Consider the following 24,970-nt stretch of genomic DNA (forward strand, 5'->3'; position numbering starts at 1 on the left):
AGTCAGATGACGTTAAGGCACATTCGATCACGTTATCATTTGCTTGAACGAATTTGGAAATATGAATTGGATTAAGATGAGAGTTCTCGTCGGCTGATCAAACTTCATGCAGATCTTCACTAAAACATTTTTATTCGGGGCTAAAAGTCAAGGTCATTTATTGGTTACAACTTCAAAACCCATGCATTACCTAGTTCTTAAATTACCTGGCAATGACGGTATTGTAAACTAAATATAGTGAAAAGCCCGCCAAATTGTCTATGACAATTTCTAGTTTGCATTGAAATTGTCACCTTCATACATCGGTTTTGGGACTCCCTGGACATTGTATTTCCCCATTTTTTGATGCGCAAAATATATTGATAGTAGATTTTTTAAGCATTTTCAGCCCTAAAAAGTACCTGTGCAAATTATACCAGTTTTACGGTATATGATATTGGAATGTATCCCAAACTTTTTATCATATTATTTGCCAATAACACTGGTATGATATCAGAAATATCTGATGGTCTACAACAAATGTTACATGAATTTTAACAATATTGCATAACATGGAAATTAGAACTTAATATCAGAAAGATAAAAATTGTGATATTCTCAAGACGTAAATCGGTACAACAACACCAGTTGATGTTATGGAATACAGAATTAGATTTATAAGAATTGTTTACATATCTAGGTACAGAAAATAATGTTAATAGTAGCGTTTTTAAAGAAAGGGAAAAACCTGCTGAACAAACAATTAAATCGGTGTTTGCTATTTATAAGAAATAAAGGAATGTATCTCTTGCTGTTCATCTTAAACTGAAAATATTTGATTCACTTGTAATGACAGTTTTAGTATACTCATCAGAGGTATGGGGATTTGAAAATAAAAAATGTTGTAGAAAAATTCAGTTGTAATTTTGTAAAACAATCCTGTTAAGAAAGTGTACAAACAATTTTATGGTCTATGGTGAGTTAACAAGTTATCCGGTTTGAATTGAAGTACAATGTATATCAATCAACTTGCTGTTTTACAAAAGAATAATTACAAAACTTGTTAAAAGTAGATTAATTGACCAATTTATTCAAAAATCACGTGGTGATATTGATAAGTCTTCTAGAGGACAGACATATTCTATATTTAAGACATTTTGGCATAGAAAAGTATGCCTCTTGCCTTTCTCTGCTGCAAAACAATACTTGTTAACTGATACTGTGGTCCCAGGAACTTGATGACAATAGTCATTAAGAATGGATATTTTCATTAACATCAAATTAACAAGGAAAATGCTGAATGTGTTATAAAATCATTTGACATATAACATCATAGGAAATATTAGAATGGGCTTCCAAGATTTTAGTATGTGTCTCTTATTTTACACCTTGGTGTTCAAGGAATCCTCAAAAGTCCAAACTGGAAGGAACACCAGCCAAATTTATTTCTTATTGTACAAAACTACATTAGTATTGACCTTAGAAATATATTCCTCCTATCATCAAGACCGAGCCATTTAGTACTTTCAGTACTTTGATTCAATAATATTTTTGTAAAGCATTTCTTTCTGGTATCTTGGTAAATTGCATGACAAATAAGAATAAAATGATATTTATCCTCAATATCACGATTAGGTTCACAAAACTACACACACTCACGTCATTCTATATCTAAATAACGTCCATATTCAATACACAAGTTATGTGACGATAATCGTTTTTTGTCAATACAGTACAATTTGTGTTTGGGAGATACTTTGCCAAATAAGTTTGTAAAACAACTTGATTCACCAGGTATCGATATAAATGACACTTAGATTACGAAGAATTTTTTGACATAGATGATATTTCGTGAAAAGCTATGTAATTAATTCTTTGTGTGATTATTCGGAAAATATCAGACTCCTATTACTCTAGAACTAAAATGTTATGTAGAAATACACGTTATCTAGTGACGGACTTTGTGTACAGAACGATGTAAAGATGACCTTAACAACACAATTTAAGATAAACAATCAGCTACTTATGTATATACATATGATAATATATTATCTATTTTTACTCCGCATTCGTCAAATTCATCTCGGGCCAAGTTAGACATTAAACATGTCGACTGTAAAATGGTTCATTCTCGTTATGGTAAGTCTAGTGTTACATTCTATACATTATATGCACGGATTTTAGCAGCATTTATTAGTACAATAATATAGGTAATCCCAATTGTTAATATACGTGTACTTTATTCTGTATTTGCATATTACAGAGTTTATCTGCCCTTGCGGATAGGTATTGATTGTGACGTAGAGTTTATGTGAGCGTAACGTCATACTTTTCACTAAATTGCACTCACAAAATAATGACGTAACAAACGATACCAACCCGCAGGGGAGCTAAGTCTATAATATGCAAAACGGAATAGAGAATAAACGATTATATTTAGTATCTTACAATACAGGGTTTATATTGGTGCGTCATCTCGGCTTTCCGCGTCGAGCACCAAAATAAATCTTGCATAACCATGCATATATATATTACTAAGCTACCGCGCTATATTGGATATGCATGTATCCCGATGCGTTCATGCAACCATAAACGCATTAAACTACTCTTCCAAAAACGGGTCAGAAAACGTGAGTGCAGTAACCAGTGGATGGAGTAACATATGCTACTACGTATACCATGTCCCGAGAAGATGTTTTAAAGATGCTCCACTGCCAACAAAGCATAAACGATATCCATCATTGGAACAATACCTGATGTATAATCGTGTTTATATGTGTCAAACTAACACGAAACACATAAAACACTTCATTTTGCTTTTAATGCATATAAAATCAGTACTTAGTTCCATTTAGGCCATAGTGCCATGGAATGTTTTCGTGACACAATGTATTATTTTAAAAGAAATGTTGAATTGAAATAATAATCTCAAACTTTTCAATGGTGGTAATGGTGTAAAGTTACTTTTGTAACTGAAGAAAATACTAATTCGACTGCTCCTGTTTTTGATAGAGAAAAAGTACCATTCGTCGGCAGTTGATAAATTATTATATATAAAGCATGAATTAAAACAGTGAAACTTCACTGACAGATCAAACTCGTGTTGTCATAAATGTGACTGGGTGGGGTCACCTGTTGTCTTCTTGTCCTCAATAGTACCAGTGAAGACGTGCTTAAATGACAACGACGTGAAATGAAACACACGCGAAAACGGCAAATCTTTTTACTGTTATTATTTTGTTAGATCATCAATTTGATTAAAGTACATATCCATATAACACTCCGTTTAATAGGTGATCTGACAACATCCCATAAGGGGTCAAGTTATACCAATTGTACTTCAGATCACATGCACTTTCTACACCTTGCAACATCAATTAAAAACGCTATTTCGTCCCAGTATACATATACAAATATCTATGTTGTGCTTTTTGGACAAGATGACTACGTACACGAAAATTTTGACAATTTCTCAAATTAGGCCTAATTTCGTCCCCAGAAATTCACTGTCAAGATTTTGCAGGCAGCAATTTGATTAGCCATTTCCAAAGGTCACCTGGATATGACCCCTTCTGGTATTTTCTAATATCCTCTTATCAAACGTAGTGATAGTAAGGATATGTGTTTTAATTATAGATTTGTTAGATTACCAACGTGTTAGGATGACATGCTCATGGGATATCCGATCTTAAAAATCTGTCGTTTTTGTATCTTGATCTGAGTTAGCAATTTCTACACCGTACTTTAATGTGCTCAAGAATATCTAAGTGTGCTTTAATTTGGTCTTCTTTTTGTTTCTGCTGATGTCTAAACATTTTGATATTCATGTATCTGAAGGTGATAAGCTCAATTTAAAAGGTGACATGTTTATCTGCATTTCGGTATCAGACGGAAATTAAACAGATTGGATAATATTTATGAATAATTAATTTTCTCTTTGTTTCTGGCTTTCTGATCGGCCTATTCATTTTTGTCATTCCATTATGAAAATTAATTATAAGCATTGAAGTCACTATTTTGTAATTTCATCGTGTTATGAAATAAATTTAGTTTGCAAACTTTTGTGAGAATCCGCTACGCGGATTCACACAGTTTGCAAACAAAATTTCTTTCATACCCCGATGAAATTAAAAAATAGTGACTTCAATGCTTAATCAAAAGGTAAATACGAAAACACGAATCGTATCACTATTTAAACGACCCAATAAAAGCACGAATTAACAACTGATAAGATGATTTCTGTTTTAGCTGTTATATTTAACATTCGAAACAGCGGAGTTGAAAACAAGTGAGCCGATTAGAGCGCTGACTTCAGAAGGTAATGCAATCGATCACACTGGTATGGATACACGGCATGTTGGGATTAATGCAAGGCATGATGGGACAGATGCAAGGCATGCTGGGACGGATATAAGGCATGCTGGGATGAAAAGACGAAGAGAAGGTGTGTATTTTAATTCATTCTAGACTTCAATTTGTGTAGAAGGTATTACTTATGTTACCTTAGAAATGCTGTATTTCGATCAATTTTGTGTTTCCATTATGCTTAAATTATGTATTGAAACCTATCACTGTAAATGTCAGTATGTTTGCATGATAATGTTTTGGCTTCGTCAGATTCCAACCAGTTGTCGATGTGGAAATTTGCTCACGGTGCACCTGATATAATGTTAATAATTATATCATTTACATGTAATATTTGAGTTTATTGTTAATGTTTACCCATGGACATATTCGCTGCGATTTTAAGAGAGCCGAAATAAGCAACAATAAAAAAGCATACTGCCACAAATTTGATTTGTCACAGTAACATTGTGGCACATCAGGATTGTATTTCCAGTCAAAAAAACCGTTTTACATCAGATTAACAGGCCGACTAGACCTGCCATACTACGTAGATTCCACTAGCGATACAATGACAGTGGAGTATGTAACAGACATCGCCTTCACAACAAATGGATTCAGAGCCACGCTCCAGGAAGTGGACAATGACACAGGTTGGTTGGTTATTCGTAACGTCTCATCCTCTAATGTCGGCCTTTACCGTATTCCATTATTGATAATATTAAGATTCTGCATTGAATTTTATTTCAGTAATATTTGCAACATATGCAGTTCATACTGTATACTTACTTGTATTTATGAGGGTTTTACTTTCACTAATTTCGCGTATCCATCCAAATTTTCGAAAGCTAATACTTCGCGAATTTATCGCAAATCACAATTTACAAATTATAGCATGTCATAGGAATGAAGCTTTCGAAGGCTACTAAGACAATTCGCGAAAAAAAAACCCGTGAATAACATCCAAACAGTAAATTGCGAAATTTTACACCCGCAAAATTTAACAACTATACGGAACAATATTAACTTCTATTTCCGCTTCCTTACATGAAGGAATACTCCTTGTACTCCACTTTGACTTTAAATTTAAAACTCATCTGTTGCTCAACAAGATTTCACACAATTGGATTCCAGAGATTTCTGTTTATATTGAAAATAAGGTGTTCTACATTGCAAAAAAGAATTGATTAGTATTTGTATTAATATTTATGAGAAAACGATGGACCTCGATTCAATATCCGGCAGCTTATTTCGGCTTTTTGTTTTAATTTCCGTTTTCTTTTCTTTTGTAGAAACAACAACTGTAAATTATGTACAATCGACTTCTGGTAAGTTATGTTGAAGCAATGGCGAGAAGATTTACTAATTAATAAACACAATTGCTTACCTACAAATATCAGAGGGTTGTCACCAGAAAAGAACTTACATGCAATAGGTTGTATTGACTCTCGACAGCAATTTTCACCTTATCTTTGCATTTTCTATTCGGGAAGGTATCTATTGTGACATTCCATGAGCGGAGTCCACGTCTTTTTATTTATATATATATGATGTAACACTGGCAAACACATGGCGTCACAATTAATATCTACCCGCAGCTCCAGATTATAACAATTTGAATATGGAAAAAACTGTATATGTATCACAAAATGGTTAAATAAAAGTAAATAAATTAAGAAATAAAATAAGATAAAGGTGGGGGGGGGTAAATAAATATTTATGTATAGTCAAAACTGTAAATACCACAGACTAACCAAGGGACCACAATGATGGTCTTTAAAACCAAGTGGTACAGAGATGGTCGCTAAGGCAGGTTGGACTGTATGAAAATCGTCATATTGTATCAAATAATTTTATAGCAAAAACCTTACCCCTATAGTACTGTGTATATACATCGTATACACTTTTTCTGATATCGTGTACGTGTTGTTAGTCATTTATTATACCATGGATTCGTTAATAAGTAAATCTAAAACGACACCATTAAGAGCTACCTCGGTAATACATTTTCGAAACATCAAAGTCTACATCAGTGAAATGGGTTTGTTGTAGATAACCAACAAACTACCGAGGCCGTTGGTGTATCGAACTCCTCGGGTAAGTTGTTAATAATTCCATGCAATGTGATATACCGCTATTATTACTAGCACCAATAACTCACCAAATCATTTAGTAGGGTTGCGTAAGGATATGTATTACACACCCAACGTTTATTTAAAAAAATGAAATTTCGATGACTATTACGATGTGCACATTGAGGAAGGTTACAATGTTCACAACAACGCACTATAGTCATCAATATATAATATACTTCATTTTCTCACTTATTTCATCTAGGTAAAATTGTTGATAGCTTTGTTATAAACAGTTTACAAAGATGATACAAATTCATATTTCAGTTATTTCTTTAAAATATACGATATTTATGCGTTTGTATTTAGGTTTAAAATTACTACATGAACAGAAGCGGCAGGTCGCGTTAGATCGTGATTGGAATCTACATATTGTAAACCCCGTCGTACCACCTTCCCCGTTGTACTTCCAAATCGACACTGGACAATGGGTAGCAGTATAATGGGGAAATACTGTATGTCACATGATAATTTTTGAGTTTATAAGCAGATAAATCAAATGAGCTAAATCAAATTATCCCTTGAATTTCATCACCTGCCGTTTTATTAATAAATCACAAGAACCATTGACAAGACATGCTCCAAAGCTGGAATAATTGCTTTTACAATTACATATTATATACATGTATTTCAGATTTTTACGTCCGCGCCATTAGTACTCAATGTGACCAAGACGCTTGGGATATCCGTATATATTTACCCAATCTTTACAAACTGCATAGTGACTTTGATCCTTCTGATATCTACCTTGGCCGGCCTGGCTGTGAGGGCTACCGATCCGGAGACTATCTTTTAATAAACCAACAGTATACCAACTGTCTGACTCACCTGATGGTAAGTGAAACCTGTATTTGCGACCACCCTCTGTATAAAGACCACCTGCTCAATAAGGCCAGGCTGTGTTAAGCATAGAGATATATTGTACCTCCTCAGTGAGGCCATTTGTTCGCTGGCTCCTAAATGACTAACGGTTCCTGTACCGTTTGACCATGTGTTTAAAGATCACTTGCCTATAAAGCTAAGACTATAGTTTCCTTGTCTTCTTAGTGGTCGTTATAGACAGACTTGGCCGTATATACCTTTTATGTCCTAGGATGAGGAATTGAACATTCATAACATTACTGTGAATGTACTTTAATTCGACAATAAATCACACGGCAAAATATATGATGCAAATTTCCTCGTGAGTATGATTTTAAAATAAATGCTACAAAATAAACAATAAACACGTTGCGTAAATATTCCCAGTAAAATATTTTTTATTGTGTTTTTTAGAATCCCACACGATTTTTTTTCTTAGTAGTTAGTGCTGCCATTCATAATTGTTTTTTTTGCAATAGTGATTTTGTCGTCTTGCATTGTCATTGCTCCAACTCATTTACCCTTTAATGTCTACATATACTGTAATTGCTTGCCATGTTAATCGTCTAACGTTTAACAATATTTTTGTTCTTGAATGGTGTCATTACTTAAATATTGTTAATTGTACGCTAATTATATGTGCGGAAGATTTATTTAAGCGCGATAATTTTCCCCGTGTGCAATATTTCAAAATATGCAAAACGTTAACATATTATTATCTTTTTGAAAATAAAAACACCGCAAAATGTTTTTACACGCAAACCGCGAAGTTAATAAACATTTAAGAGATATCTGATACAGGCACAACTTGTTGTTTTGAAATAAAATTTGATGAAATAGAAAGTCACTTTAACATACACATGTATCTAGATCATGCTCTGTACATTTCCAGACAACTCCCAAAGCCATGGAGGCACACCAACATGCTTGTCTACGCATTCAGAGACCCAAATCATAAATTTATCGTCAGAGATTATCGCTTCAAAATAGACGTACATTGTGATTTGCCGACTCAGGAAACTGTTTCTCAACACTTCATTGAAACACACAACAAAGTGCGCACCCGCAGTAGAAACCCAATTGTTTCCGGTTCCGGTCATTATAATGTCCACATGTCATTTTACAGGTATGAACGATATAATTCGATACTTTGGTACACAAGTGTCAGAATAAATATGATATTGAAATGTTAACCCATTAATATTGATATTTTAAAATTCTGATGATAAAATATTTATGATGTAGTTCATGTAGATTTAATGATTGAATACGTTTTCCCGTTTCATTTTCAATTCAAGAATTGACCCCATTCACCCCTCCACATTAATAATGAACTATTTCAGTCTTTGAGTCAGATGAGTTTAAGTGCGTCTTCAGGGGTGAATGAATAAAAGGAAGTTTTGTATATATAAGAATTTGATTTCCTCTAGGGACCCAGCGTATCGAAAGCTCATGACCGGAAGTCCACTGCTGGTCAATATTGGTGAGGAAATTTATATCACAGTAACCACGCCCCTCTCAGCTGATGACGTCATAATGAACATAGAGTCATGCTACACGCTTCCATTTCCGAATGCTGGAGACCATTTGAAGTTTTACTTGATAAAAAATGGGTAAGTGAATTAAGTTGATATGGCTGTATATCATGTAATGTTACTATCGTCTAAGAGTTTATAAAACATTGGGGTAACATCAGCTGTGTCTTTTAATACGATATGAGCTATTTCCAAAAGAAACTTTAGTTATGGCATGGCAAGATCTGAGGGAGACGTTATTTCTTTTACTCATTAAAATCATTTTACAGATTGACAATTTTAGACAAAAAATTACTAAAACAGTATCCATTCGAATGCAAAATAAATGTTCAACAATCATGGCCACATAGAAATATTGGTATTAATAGAAATCGAACCGAATGGACTTTACAAATTCGCTTATATGAATAAATTCGTTTTATAACATTTTCTGTAATATCAATAAGAATGATTTTTCCCGACACCAAATTCATATATTGTTTTTATCATTACTTGAACCGATTTAACCTTAATTGCCTTGGTGACGTCATGGAAACAGATAACTCATTTTCCTGAACGCTTGGTTCTGTTGATGTTAATGATTCACATGACAACTTTATGTGAATACAATGTATTTGTTTAATCGTTTTACTTTGAGTTTTGTATTAATATGCTGTATCGTATTCCTTACTTTTGTTTCGTTTTATTTTAAGTTTTTAACTTAAGTTATACACATGTTTACTCTAAACCAACTTTCTTTCGCTAGCTACTTAATTTCGTTTATCTTCGCGAAAATAATCTGTAGTATTTATTTTTATAGGAATTTTCATTCAATTTTCTGAAAAAAAGGAATCTTCTGAAATTTGTTTTGAAATTGGTTTACGGTAGTTTTCTTTTCTTTTATATCGTTTTACATTAAGGTTTGCATTATGATTATCCTATAATTATGTTATAGCCTGTTTTTTTATTTCATATGTATCGTTTATTTTCGTGGTTTGGATTATAGTGATGCTATATATTGATCATCGACCTAATTAAATGTAGACGTGTAATTCCGCACTTGCATTGGAACGTATCATAGACTATCGTAGATGAGTGGAATTGAAAGTCTAATTGCAATGGGACTAATTAATGTACCACACTCTACCTGATAGGGTATTTGTGGGACTAGCATCCCAAGTGGTAATGGAATATTCCCGTTGAAATGACATTAGCGCGGGATATCATCTATTAACGCCATTACATAATCAAGAAATAATAACCCCGCGGCTTCGCGCGGGATAGCATCTATTAAAGCCTTCACAGCATCAATAAAAATAATCACTTGGTACGCGAATTATTCCTATTACATTGTATTCATCCTTTACTTTTATCATGTATCACTTGGTACGCGAATTTTTCCTATTACACTGTATTCATCCTTTACTTTTATCGTTTGATTTTGTGTATTTGTTCATATTTTCGATCATTTCAGGTGTAGCAATGACGTCAGTTCCCGCGTCTTAAATAAATCTTCTCACGAGTCTAGGTTCGTCTTCCGAAATTTTGAATACACCAATCAGGACAATTTATACTTATTTTGTACTGCTACATTTTGTAACGAGAACGACAATTCGTCAGCAAGCAGCCAATCATGTCACCGCGTCCACAGGAGAGCTGTCCAATCGGAGGCCGATATTAACCTACAACGTGCAGATACTTTCGAGGTTATACGCTTGACTAATGGTGCGTAAACATATAATATCTAGTCATAATGTTATTTATGATGTCTGAAGAGAGTTTTTAAATGTGTTTTAGTTTTAATCAGACATGCAAATTTGAAATAAATGAAATAATTTCGATTAATTTCAAGTCCGATAGATTTGTGACGTTATCATATTTTACAGCTGATTATAAAAATATGAATCCACTGCTATCGTAAATGGTCGTAAAATGCTTGGCTATGTATTATCAGATTTTATCATTATTATTTTTTTTCAAAATGTTATTTTTTATTTCAGGTTATTCACATCTCGATTTAGAAGAAAATTTAAACTTGGAAACCTCTGATACAATCCAATATATCAGTGTAAACGACTACCTAACTAAACCAGTACTCATCATTATACTAGGGGCAGCGGTGATTGGGATTTTAGTGGCGATTCGGCGGTCCCGTAAACCAAGAACTCAAACTATTGAGAACATTTGATCAATACCGTAATTTCATATTGTTTTCTGAGTTTATTTGGAAGGCAATGTGATTAGCTAGATTTAGGTGTTCTATATTCAAAATTGCAAATTATATATTTCATTGGGGAATGAAAGTTTGATAAATGTTTGTTTGTTTTTTTTTTATTTTTTTTATTATTATTCCAAAAACCAAAGAATGTTTATAATAATGGAATAAAACAATACACATTCTTGTATAAAGTGTAACTTTTATTTTCTTGTTTCATCGATTTCATTATTGTAGTACTTCCTTTCTACTCTATTGTGACATTGGCAAATTCTAGAACGAGTTACAAAGACATAATGCAGTGTAAAGTTTCCATCACATATACAGATCGTGTGATATTTAACAATATCCAATGTAAAACGGAATGAATAAAAAAATATTCGATCAGATAACATCCAAAATCAAAACATTGGGTTCCTGAGGTGTTTAACAATTCCTGGTACCGCCACATAGTTTTAATCAACTTTACTGCATGAAGTGGTGTACACACATCTCGTATAATCTAGTTATTGCATTGTGTTGTCAATAATTGTTATTAATGATCTCTATTATACTAAATTTTGCCATAATAGGGGTTTTTAAAGAGCTGTCCCCTACCATACGCCTCTGTAGAATGAATTCTTTCAACCTAGTCTTTGTTATGCATGTGATTATGCTAATGTACTAGAACACCCCATTCAAGTGTGTATTCATGTTCGTGTGTAACATACACGTCAGTGGGGACACTTATAATATAGATCGGATACATGACGTCTTTGCTGACGACAGAAGGACCTCCGCGTTATAGGTAAAACCTTGGCTTACTTCTTTTTAGTGTGTTCGTTTAATCATGTTATTTCTGCAATATGAAGTTTAAATATTTTATCATGGTCTAATATAACCAGTTTATTTTATTAATATTATTTTATAGCATGGCAATAAGCATTACCTGGTTTTACGAAAATCACACATTCAAAGCGAAAGTACGTTTTCTTTTTATGATTTATAAGGTGTTTTTTTTTTCTTTCCAATATCGTACCCAAACATTTTGAAACAAACTGAACCTTTATATCATATCAAAAATATCTTACTGCATTTAACTGTTAAAACCATTAATCAATGACGTCATGTTTATATTTATAGTTACACTTCATTAACGTTTTAATTTAGTTTTGGTATTTTAACTTTTAGAATTATTTGTATATATTTACACATATGCCTATTTATCCTTCAATCTTAAGTCGTATATATTAATTAATCATATAGTTAGATATTTATGTTATTAAACAAAGGTATATTTACGTTCATTGAAGGAATCTATATTAAGAATAAGATATATTTAGAATGAGTGCAGACTTTGGAAAAAACACATTTATTATTACAATGGGGACAACCTACGTCATCGGAAGTGATATCGGGCACACAAAAACAATGAAAAAACGCCCGCTTCAAGATGAAAAGCGGCTGAAATTATGACATAAAAGAAATGCATCTTCTAAACCTATCGCGCGTCAAAGACAGTGTATTGTTAGAGACTCTGTGAAACTATAAGATATCGTCAAACTAGCTCAGATAATGCAAACACCTCGACACAATATTTTTCGACAGCAGGGATATCGGTCACATTTTATTCAATAAAACGTAACAAGTTGTAAAAAATAAATTTTGATGCCACAAAACCATCCCGTTTACTAATATGTAATATATGACTATTGAAAGAAAATATTTCATTCATTATATCTTCTAGCGGAGAAACATAGACGGTGCTTAATTAGAAATTATGAAAGTGATATTGGTCACACTTAGAACTTTAGAGGTAACGGTCACATCCAAAGTTACGAAAACTGAATATTACATCATTGTACATATAGTCGTTATTTACGCATTCATGCAACTCCAGTGGAAAAGCGCCGATACACTTTTATTGAATTTATATGATCTTGAAAGATGACTTTTTAACCGATTATCAGCAAATGGTTGGCGAGCTATAAAAAACCTTTCCCCCATTGTCATCCATCCGTCTTTTGTTTCTGTTATTTCTCTGAAAGTACTGGAGGGGTTTCATATGTAGATCCAGTTATGTATAAAATATTTCGGGATCAATCAGAAATCGAGATGGGAAACAAGAAAACATCATTTGTTTCGATACAAATACATGTATTTGCCAGAGAGTATTAAGGATCTATTTAAAATTTCATGTTTAGAAAGTCATCTTTCTTGATTCTTATAGTTGAACTTGCTGCTATGGTTCAAATTCCACATGTGAGCATAGTTATGCATATTTCATTTTGGGACCGATCCATGGACACAATGGCCAACTGGTAGTCATCTTTGGTTTTCATATAGGAGTTATTACCCATATTTATGTACTTAATGGACCTTTCTGGAATTTTATAAGTACTATCTCACTCTTTACCATTGTTGTGCATAATGCACCAATTAAAGCGCGGTAGTCGACAACTTGAAGTTCGTTGCCATGTAGACATACAATTATCAAATATATTGTTTGATATAGATATTTTGATATTCATTTATGTCATAGGATTGTATTTATTAATGCTCATTTTTGGGACAGATAATATTACAAAATAATGAATATTTGGCTATCTTGGATATTTTTGACTACCACGGTGTTTAATAGCATTCATATACAAGTAGATATATTTACTTTTTCACTGCAACCCCACTATTTATACTTACCAAGTGCATTTGCCATTCAGGAGTGCATGATCTGCTATCCGCCTATTTTCATGTAACGTCATAATTTGTGTGCCATCGATCACATAAACTATAGTTGTTTCGTCCTTGACGATATTGCGTTTTTCCTTAGATATGCAAATATCTTTAAATGTTATCATACAATTGTTATCAAATGAAAATGTGTCCAGATGACAATTAGGGGAGCATGAATGCTAACTGGACATCGGCTAATTCAACATGAAGCGCTGAAGATATTGGACCCACATATCAAATTGACTAATTTGCAAATCCAATGGTAGACGTCACGATATTTCCTGGGCCTCTTGTTATCGACTGATTTGCTTTTATAAATTGTTTGCGTATGATCATTTGTGATATTGTTGTTAAGATATATTCTATTTACCTTTTTAATCGTTATTGTGTGTTTATTTGTATAAAGCAAATTATTGAGTTGAAAATCTTTGGAGAAACTATCAGTGAACTGTCATGAAGAACTGTACAAACGCTATCAGCTAAAAACTCTCAGTGATCCTGTCTATCATGTATTCACGTATTTCTGTTGCTTATAGATCAGTGTGGTTTATCGGATGCCTTTAAATACATCTTTAAGTTTTATGTAGTTTCTTATATATTGTCACTGCGAAGTTTTTAAATTATAATTACTTTAACACAGAAACGTACTTCAAAATAGTACAATGGTACTACATGGAGATGTAATTTGTCTTGGTAAGGGTTGCCCCAGTTCTACTTTGCTTCAGCAAGCATTCCACGCAAAGGCTATGCAAGAACAAATGGGTAAGTACAAATACATGTCTAGACAAAAACAAAACAATATACAGTGTACGAATAACCAAAGTATTCAGTAAAAATAGTTACGATAATAGTTAATGATGTTTCATGTATTTCGGTAGTATTTCCTCTTGAATGATTAGATAAGGAAAACAAAGCTGCAATATTTCAGCAATCTTTACGAAGCGACAAACCCTTTCAAAAACTTTGGATTTGACCGTTACCATGTGAACGACATTCTTTTCAAAAACAACAAAACCCCAATTATACAGGTATGTCACTTTTGAGGCGGATAAAATGAACTATAGTTACTACTTAAAATATAAGGTAATTTATATCAGTAAATAACAATAAAGTTACGAAATTTACACTTGACATATTTTCAGTGAATAAACTGTGACCGATAGCCACGCTGTCGAAACAAAAAACGGACGGATGACGAGCAATGGACGAAAGGCGATTTCAATAGCTCGCCAACCATTTGCTGATAGTGGGTTAAATGTCGTCTTTCAAGATCAGATAAATTCAATAAAGGTATTTTTTGCGCCGTATCCACTGGAGTCGCTGCTTAAATAACGACTACATGTACAATGCTGTTATATTCAGTTTTAGTTACTTTGGATGTGACCGTGACCCCTAATGTTCTAAGTGTGACCAATATCCCTTTTATAATTTCTAATAAAGCACCGTCTATGTTTCTCCACTAGCAGATATAACGATTGAAATATTTTCTTTCAACATTCATATATTACACTTTAGTAAACGGGACAGTTTTGTGACAGCAAAATTTGTTTATTTACAACTTATAACGTGTTTGTGAAAAAATGTGACCGATATCCCTGCTGTCGAAAAACATTGTGTCGAGGTGTTTTCATTATTTGAGCTAGTTTGACGATTTCTAATAGTTTCACAGAGTTTCTAACAACACACTGTCTTTGACGCACGATAGATTTAGAAGATGCATTGCTTTTATGTGATAATTTCAGCCGCTTTTCATCTTGAAGCGGGCGTTTTTTCATTGTTTTTGCGTGCCCGATATCCCTTCCGATGACGTAGGTTGCCCCCATTGTATTAACCTTGACGTAATGTTGAGAGGAATAAAGAAATATTTTTTCAGAGCCATCACTCAAGCAATGATTCACATACAATCATTACATATTACCGAGTACTCACAGAGTAATCACTAGTACTCTCAATGATTCATATAAAGGCAAGCATTCAACGAGCGATCCCAAGGCTCAGTTTTCAACTTACTCTCCAAAGTATGTAAACGCGGAGGAGGAAAGCCTTATTCAGGCACGTGTGGTATAACGATGTCTTGATATGGAAATTTAATTTTAAGATTTAAGTTAAAGTAAGCTATATATAGTATGATTGACCAGTATGAATATTCTTCAGGCACATATTTCAGAAATACCTTTGATACGTCGTGTATATGTCCCCCAGGCCATAACATGACAGATTTGTCAGTTTTACATGTCCGATTAAATGTTAGTGTCTGGTCAGATGTGACATATACATGTAATATGTAATAACCTTAATATGTTGTATTGACAAGTATTTCCATGTCGTATCTATTCTGACAAACTTGTACACGTAGGCACATATTCACATAGGTTATAAAAAGGCCTGACAGAGATAGGCAGATAGAGTCTTAGAGAGTCTTAGAGAGTCTCAGGTCTGCACCACTCCCTCGGGAGTACGGTCCCACTTGGGATTCAAGATGCTAGGCACGACATGATTCTGCATTCTCGTATATTGTAAAATGTACCACACGAAATAAAATGTCGACAGAAATTTGGAGTCCTCCTTCTTCAATTACAACACAACATCGACATGAACCTCACGAGCCATGGAACCAACAAAAGCTACATCACACTTCTGACACAAAATAAGAAAAAATCATTTTATTATACACGTCAATCTCCGATTTCAACTCTACCGTAAATTATTAACTGACGCATATACTTGTAGACACATATATATTTACCTTGTACACAGGAATATGTCGAAGGAGTTCTCGCTTCAAGAGCTCGTCCAACAATAAGAAAAAAAATTGAAACCGCGGCTTTAGCGCCCTCTATTTACAATAATCCTAAGCCCAAGCTTAACATACACACAGTTTAACATTACAAGCGTCTACTTGACGGCGTGAATAACAGACAAAATAGGGCGGACAGCGATTCCGGATAACATGGTAATACAACCGCAATTCATCATAACAGGGATCTTCCCGGCGTTAAATCGCATGCAATGATGAGAAGTGTTATCGAACATGTCTGTATTACATATATATGTACCTTCGTGTACCGTACGCGTATTGTCATGATCAGTAGTCATTATAGGTACATCGACATATACTTGAAGATAGGAATGATCGGGAACATGGATTGGATTTACACAGTCATAAACATTTATAACATCGATCATTTAATAACATTAAAATTGTCGTAAAATTGGAGATTTTCGTGTGGTAATATAATGTAATCTACGATGGACTTTCCTTTGGGGAGATACAAATGTACATGTATAACAAGGGCGTAGGAAGCAGGGGGGCGGGGGGGGGCAAACATTTTTTTTTCCCCCCCCATTTTCGCTTAGTGAAATGTTCTAAAAATGCACATTTGAAACAAAAAAAGGGTCCTCCTAAACATTTTTGAACTTCTTTTTAGAAAATGTTTCGCTGCGCAGCGCGTTTCCTAAAACGTTCAAGCATGTAATGTTCAAACCTTTAATAATGAAAATTCAATACTCACGAACTAGACTAAAAATGTCCATCAAGGAATTACACTATTTCAAAAAATGCTTCTTAAAGGATTTATTTGTTTATATGTCTTAGCAAGACAATCAGTTGATTATTATTTTGAGTTACACAACAATGTGCCGATGGTGTGAATCCAGTATGATCAGATCGAGCTTGGTTGCATAATGGTAAGACGACACTTACAATTATCATTTCTAAATGCAGGTAACTTTAAATCGAAAAATTACCATGTTAAGAACGCTTAAAACTCATCAAAATACAAAATCGTAATATTTTTTCTCAGAGGGAGACCCCTGTACCCCACAAAAACCAAAATCTCGCGCCTACGGCAAATTCAACAATATGCATCTTAAAACTCATCTCAGCCATTCTAAATAGTACTTTTTCCCGGGGAGACTCTTGGACCCCCCCCCCCTCCCCCTCCCCCCACATCCCCAGACACCAAAATCTCGCGCCTACGGTGCTCGTAAATTCAACAAAATACATCGTAAAACTCATCTCATCCATTCTAAATTGTAATTTTTTTTCCTGGGGAAATCCCTCAGACCCCCCAAACACTCTCGCGCCTAAGGCGCTCGCAAATTCAACAAAATGCATCGTAAAGCTCATCTCTGCCATTCTAAATAATTTTTTTTGATATCTATAGATCTATAGATGTGTACAATGATTATATGTAATGATATATGAAAAAAGTATATTGAGTATCTCCTGTGGCTCCTGTGGGTGTGGGGCGCGGGGGGGTGTTTTGAAATATTGAGGACCTTTGCCCCCCCCCCCCATATTATGTTTCATCTTTCTACGCCACTGTATAATGCTCGTTCCCACACCGCCCGTTTAGAACGCACAGACGGGTATCTAAACAAAAGCCCAACAGATGATCAACATATCCATTTACTGTTGTATCTAAGTGGTTCATAGGAGGAATCTGATCTACTCCTTCAATGTAATCACCCAAGTCTCCAATTCTAGCATTAAAGTCAACCCCTGCGGGACGTTGATGAATGATTCATGAACATTCATGAACAAAATTCATGAATATTCATTAATTTTCTTCAATTATTCATGAATATTTTCATGCAAATCATGAACTTAAAACTTCATGAATAATTTAGGAAAAAATAATTCATGAACATTCATGAATCCTTTCATTCACGAATTCATGAACATTAATGAATCTCTTTTATTCATGAAAACATAAACATTAGGGAACAAACCATTCATGAAAATTCATAAAAAGTTCATTAATATTTAAAGAATATTCACGAACTTAAAATCATTATGAATGACCATGAATGTTTATTCGTGATAATTCATGAGTTATTCATGAACTACAACTTACACAAACATTTCATGAATATTCATGAGACTTCATGAACTGGAACAAGTCATGAATATTCATGAACTTGAGTCGTTTTCATGAAGTTTAATGAATGTGATTTGGAGTCAGCGGCATCTAAATTTCATGAACACTCCTGGGGGTCCAAAATTGAAAATTTCTATCAAACCAATGACAATTCTATCAATTTAATCAATTTAATATTTGATGAAACAAATTCTTATGAAAATAAGTATAATCCATATATTAATATATAACATCAGAAGATCACCAACAGTTTACTGTGTTCATTGTATTTTCATACTGCCACAGATAAGTGCTAACAAAATCTGTTTTCAGTGATACACAGCAATCGATTTCATTATACATTCAAAGTTAATTAGTATTTGTCCAAAATAAACCTATAGTTGTAAAGCATGATAGTTTATATGGACAATTTAATTCAATAACATTTGACAAAATTTCACAAACCAATATCTATGCATAATCACTATAGCAATATCAGTTTGCAACAATTTCATGTTGAAAAAGAACTGTAGATAAATCAAAACTTACTGAAAGTGTTCATCTGTGCTTAAAGAAGTCCAGGAATGGAATAATCCGTTCAATAATGTGCCAAAACTTCCATTTAAAGATAAATAATGTTTCTCCTTCCACATGCCAGCGGTTACAGCAGCCATTTTGGATTGTGACTGTTTTGGCGGGAAATTGACATAGAAGTCACCTGACTCTAATGGTCATGTGACAAGTCATGTGACTTCAGTGGGTATATTCATTAAAATTCATCAAAATGAATGAAATAACATGTCAAGAACCATTCTTGAAGTTTTATGTATATTATTCATTAAAATTCTTAAAAAAGAATCATTAAAATTCGTAAAGAAGATTGAAACAGTTTAGGTGAAGGGAAGAGAAGTAAATGGTGAAGGAGAATTGGGAAGAAAGAGATATAAGGACAGAGCTGGGGATGAGGAGGAGGACGGAATGGACTTTTTTTTTCGTGCATGATTTTATTACTTGCTAAATTGAAAGAGATAAAATAATTATATTATTCAAATCCATGTATGAAAAAAGGGGAAAAATAACATAGTTGAACATAAACACATAAAGTAGCACATAATATAAAATACACATTGTTAAAAACACAAGGTTCAGACAAGATTAACCAGTTTTCTCCATTTTTCCAATCATTATTATATTTTTCTAAATACATTTAATCTTTTCCAAAGGTTATATATTTCTGCACAGTATGATAACTTTTTAATAGAATTGACTAATCTCATAACATTAAGTGAATTTTGTAAGCATCTACTTTTATAAATGTAATGTTTAATATAGAGTAAAATTTCATTATCAATTCTGTTGAATATTCCAATGTGGCTGTATATTCCAAAACAAATGTTTCTTTATTGATAGCGAAAGGTATAAAAAAAAGAGTTCTTCAAAATCACTTAAAAAGTTCTGTACTTCAGCACACTCCCACAAGAGATGAGTAATTGTCTCCCTTTCTGCAAAGCAGAGCATACATTGCGAATTATACGATAGACCTATTATAATATTTTAAAGTTTATGATGATGTATGGAGTATGGCTTGATGTAGGTTGTTGGTTCATCGTCTGTGAAGATTCACTTAGTTGCTGTGTTGATGAAAGACGAAGAACTCCAATGTTGTGTCGACGTTTTTATTTCGTGTGGTACATTATACAATATACAGTTCAGTATCATGCCGTGCCTGGCATCTTGAATCCCAAGTGGGACCGATTATAATATTTGAAAGTTTATGATGATGTATGGAGTATGGCTTGATGTCGGTTGTTGGTTCATCGTCCGTGAGGTTCACGTAGTTATTGTGTTGATGAAAGACGAAGGACTCCAATGTAGTGTCGACGTTTTATTGTGTGTGGTACATTTTACAATATACAGTTCAGAATCATGCCGTGCCTGGCATCTTGAATCCTAAGTGGGACCGTACTCCCGAGGGAGCGGTGCAGACCTGAGACTCTCTAAGACTCCCTAAGACTCTATCTCTGTCAGCCTTTTTATAACCTGTTATAATGTGAATATGTGCCTACGTGTACATGTTTGTCAGAATAGATACGACATATTAAGGTTATTTAAGGAATTATTTTTATTGTTTGTTGTTTACTGGTGTGTAAACTGCATTTTTGTACAGATATTTTAAATGACGCGCGTCATCTGTACAAAAAATGCAGTTTACACACCAGTAAACAACAAACAATAAAAGTTATTCCTTATATTTACATTTCGATTGACCATTTCATTCAAATTAAGTGTTTAAATAAAATAAAACTCTGTTTTTTCCAATGTTATACGATCGTTGGAACAGCCGGTCAATTGATGGAATCCCGGAACAGCTGGCTTCAATTTGGCGGGAAATGTTGTCAAATTCAGAGAGTACACAAAATATAGTTCCACATTGACTCATCTTTTTTCATCCCATTTACACAATATTTCTTAATTTTGTATTTGCTGATATATAATTTAAGATTTACATAACATTCATACATGCAATCTATTGAAGATGTTTCATACAGAAACAATAGGCCTAACCGGATGCGCATTCACACTACTTGCGGAAGTCAGTGTTCCGGTGTGTGTATTCTTGCGCGGCAACCACAGCGTTTACGCAAGTGTAAACGATTTCGCAGTTGGTAAGGTTATAAAGCAAAGAGAAAACGGAAATGTAAATATAACATATGTCATGTTATGGCCTGGGGACATATACACGACGTATCATATGTATTTCTGAAATATGTGCCTGAAGAATATCCACACTGGTCAATCATATTATCAAATTATATATAGCTTACTTTAACTTAAATCTTTAAATTGAATTTCTATATCAAGGCATCGTCGTTATACTACACTTTTTTAAAAAAGATAAGAATTTGTAGTCAAAATATTCCATTTCTTTGTACACTTCAGTGATTATAAATTCCTCCAATAACGAATGTTTTATAAGAAAGCCAACGCCACCGGATCCACGCTTGGATAAATGGTGTATATTTGATCTATTCTGTCCAATACACATAATATCCTTCAACGTCGATTTTCGCGTCTTTTTTTTCAAAAAAGGTTCACATACTGCTATACTGCCAAGGTCAAGTCAGGGTCTTGTGTTTTCTTGGTCACATAGGTGTTCAATAAGTAATGAATGGGTTGGGATGTAGGTCATGTTGGGGTTTTTAGAGACATCTATACTACTAATACATTTATTGAATGAACTATTCGAAATTTATTTGATATTACCCTGGTAATTGATCAATATTTCATAAATAAAAATGAAAAATTATACATAACTTAATTTAATCACTTACATTAATTGCAGATGTCATAGAGAAAAACGCGGCTTGTACTCGTCTGTATCTGCACTTTACCATAAGGTACTGGGTGACTTTAAAGGAGTTATTCAGAATAGAATATTTCACGTGTGACAACATGTCCTACGCCACGGATACCGACGCGCATTGCGCAAATGAGGTATTTGATAACTTATATCATACTTAAATGTGGACATTGAATTTCGAAATAAAATCTCGTAAAAAAAAATCTACAGATAATGTCATTTATAGGGCTCCGCTTATTAACGTCTAATATCTTTATTATGGTTAATTTGTGGAGAATACTCTTGTGATGCATGATATGAAATATGTTTATTGCTTGTTAGTATATACATGTAATATAATATTTCCATTTTTTCATTATTTTAGACATGCATCCTAAATCAAACTGTCGGACCATCGGATGATACTCGTATCTTAGGTAAGAACAGGGGATACATTACCATGAATACAATGTTTTATTCGGGATATACTGACTGGTGTATTATTAAACATTAACAGGGATGCCCTTAAGGAAAATTATAGAAGAAGAGACTCTTTTTTAGAATATTCGTTCGTCGCTATATTTCATCAATTTGTATTTATTCACTGTGAATATATCTTATTGTGGAATCATTCACAAGTATGTGTAAATTGAATGTGTAAATAAACCAAATGGTAATACTTGTAACGATTAATTATGCATTAAACTGTCTTCTAGAGGGATTTCTTGTCCTACAATTCTTCCAATTAATTCTAAGATTGTTGACAATTAAATGACGCGTGTTATAATAACGCGGTTTGTTAATGTTTATATATCTGTTTTCTGTTTTTAGCCCACCATCATTCAAATCGCTTTTAGTTCGTGGTCTGTCGTCCATCCATCCGGCCGTTCTCCGTTCGCTCACAATTCTTGTTACCGATATTTCGCAGTATATACTGAAGGGATCTTTCTCAAAACGGCCTTAAGTGATACCCCTCCTTTCATATGTTAGTTTTCCTAAGAGCCTAGTTATCGCATTTTGGGGGACCGATCGGTCAACAGGATGGCCGTCAGGCAGCCATCATGGATTTTGATAGGTTAAGATAGTTACCGCTATTTCTCAAAAAGTACTAAAGGGATCATATGTAGGTTTCCCTAGGACCCTAGTTGTGCATATCGGATTTTAGATCCGATCAATTAACAAGATCCTTATTTTAATTGTCAGACATAGTTCATCCTTTGGTAGGCGCTAAGATCCCTCTGGGATCTCTTGCTTTAAAATCCAACCTTTATATTACACTGTTATCGCTTTTATCAAATCGAATCTCCCGCTTCCCCTGTCAGTGGTCTTTTCCTGTGATGTCATAAGTAGCCCCGGCGTCATTCGAGGCAAAACATAAGTCCATGGAAATAAACATAAAATCATCAGAAAAAAATCCATCATTTTATTCAGTATGTTTCGTTTTTAGGTTATTCAACATTTTAAAAGCATAACTACAAATGTTGTTGCGAATAACATAGAACAATTGGGGTTTTCCATTCCGGTAGCAAGAAAGTATGCACAAAAAAATGCGGCTGCGCGTCATTACGTCATTGCGTCGATAGAACAACGTCACGAAACATATTCTGCAATTCACCACACCAACGAGAGTTAGAGGGGATTTATGATCTCATAACATATCTTTTTATTTTGTAAGGTTAGATAGTGTCAGTCCCGAGCAAATGGCAATATATAGGTTAAAATAGGCTTTCATATTTCTTTTATAAATGTAGATGTTTTGTTACTGTATCGTAAAGTGTTACGTTTAGATAATTCGTTTTACAGTATACCCTTATCTTTCAATGCGCAATTAAAACTCCTCGGAAGTAACTGTCGTACATTGACCTCGGATGTGATACTAGAGCATCCACTTGAATCTGAGGGACTACTTTCATAACAATTGGTTGCCAATACTACTGCTCGAAAAGCGTCAATCTGTGTGTTGTCCGTTTCGAAGGAAAAATGATGTATTCAATTTCATAAAATATAGCTGTAGAAGTTTAACATTTCAGTTACTATTCATTCTGTTATGCGAAACAGATTTTCCGTTAAAGAACATTATCATTTTCCTGAATACTCTTACAACTATTACATCCTAGTAGTTCTGAATGTATTGGCCAATATCTTGTATCTATTAAAGTTATATTTCCTGAACATTTCACTGTAACGATATGTCGCTTAAACATTTGATATTTGAACATGGACATGTAACTTGATGACTTAGCTCCCCAAAAGCATATGTCGGGCTGAAAGAGAGCCGAAATCAAGGGATCATCAATTCATGGTTTTGAATAAAGCGCCTTCAATCACCGCCATGTTCAGTACCTTATTGTTTTGTCGGAATTCCAAATCGTATCACGTGACTGACGTCGACACCACCTGTACGTGGTGATCCAGGTAACTAGCGTAAGCGCACACGTGTCTGTTTACGTTTTCCTTCTGGCTAATATGAGCAAATCATGCCGATATATGTCCACAGAGTAAATTACATTACTTTTTTGTAGATCCAGTCTACTGAGGTCGACCAAATATTTGTTTTTGAAAAATTGTTGACATTTTCTCTTTGTTTTACAACTCTCAAGTTACTTTGAGATCGTCACGACGATGTTCGGAAGAGTTCGGAATGATTCGGCATCTTTCGAGCCTATTTTTCATGTGTACACGTTAAAAAGATTTTTTACTTTTATAATTAAAAATACTTCCAGTGCTGCAACTTTATAAAAAGTGGTAAAATTAGAAAGTTTAAACCTCAGACAGACGGAGAAAAATGTGTATAACACTTAAACAGTTTTCACTATGAAAAAGAGCGAAAATTATAGACCATAAACTTTGATATGCATCACGTAAATCTTATTCACATCTGACTGAACTTGTTCTAACTTGACCCGAACTTATAATTGTCCTGTCATTGTAATGTCATTTAGTCCCGCCAATATGTGACGTCACATTCACCGGAACAACGACATTCTTACGATATTGAAACCTTCGTATTG

The 24,970-nt window shown here is 33.9% G+C and overlaps 1 long non-coding RNA gene and 1 pseudogene across 1 annotated transcript; both read left to right on the forward strand.

The window, feature by feature from the left end:
- The first annotated feature begins 2,085 nt into the window (after positions 1 to 2,085).
- LOC138305677 (CUB and zona pellucida-like domain-containing protein 1) lies at positions 2,086 to 11,269 on the forward strand (annotated as a pseudogene).
- Positions 11,270 to 11,721: 452 nt separating this feature from the next.
- LOC138306570 (uncharacterized) lies at positions 11,722 to 22,478 on the forward strand. The gene is made up of 3 exons (XR_011205885.1): positions 11,722 to 11,832; positions 21,963 to 22,114; positions 22,345 to 22,478. It is a non-coding gene; the product is annotated as an uncharacterized lncRNA (long non-coding RNA).
- The last annotated feature ends 2,492 nt before the right edge of the window (positions 22,479 to 24,970 follow it).

The sequence above is a fragment of the Argopecten irradians genome, chromosome 13 (assembly GCF_041381155.1).
Source record: "Argopecten irradians isolate NY chromosome 13, Ai_NY, whole genome shotgun sequence".
NCBI classification, from domain to species: domain Eukaryota; kingdom Metazoa; phylum Mollusca; class Bivalvia; order Pectinida; family Pectinidae; genus Argopecten; species Argopecten irradians.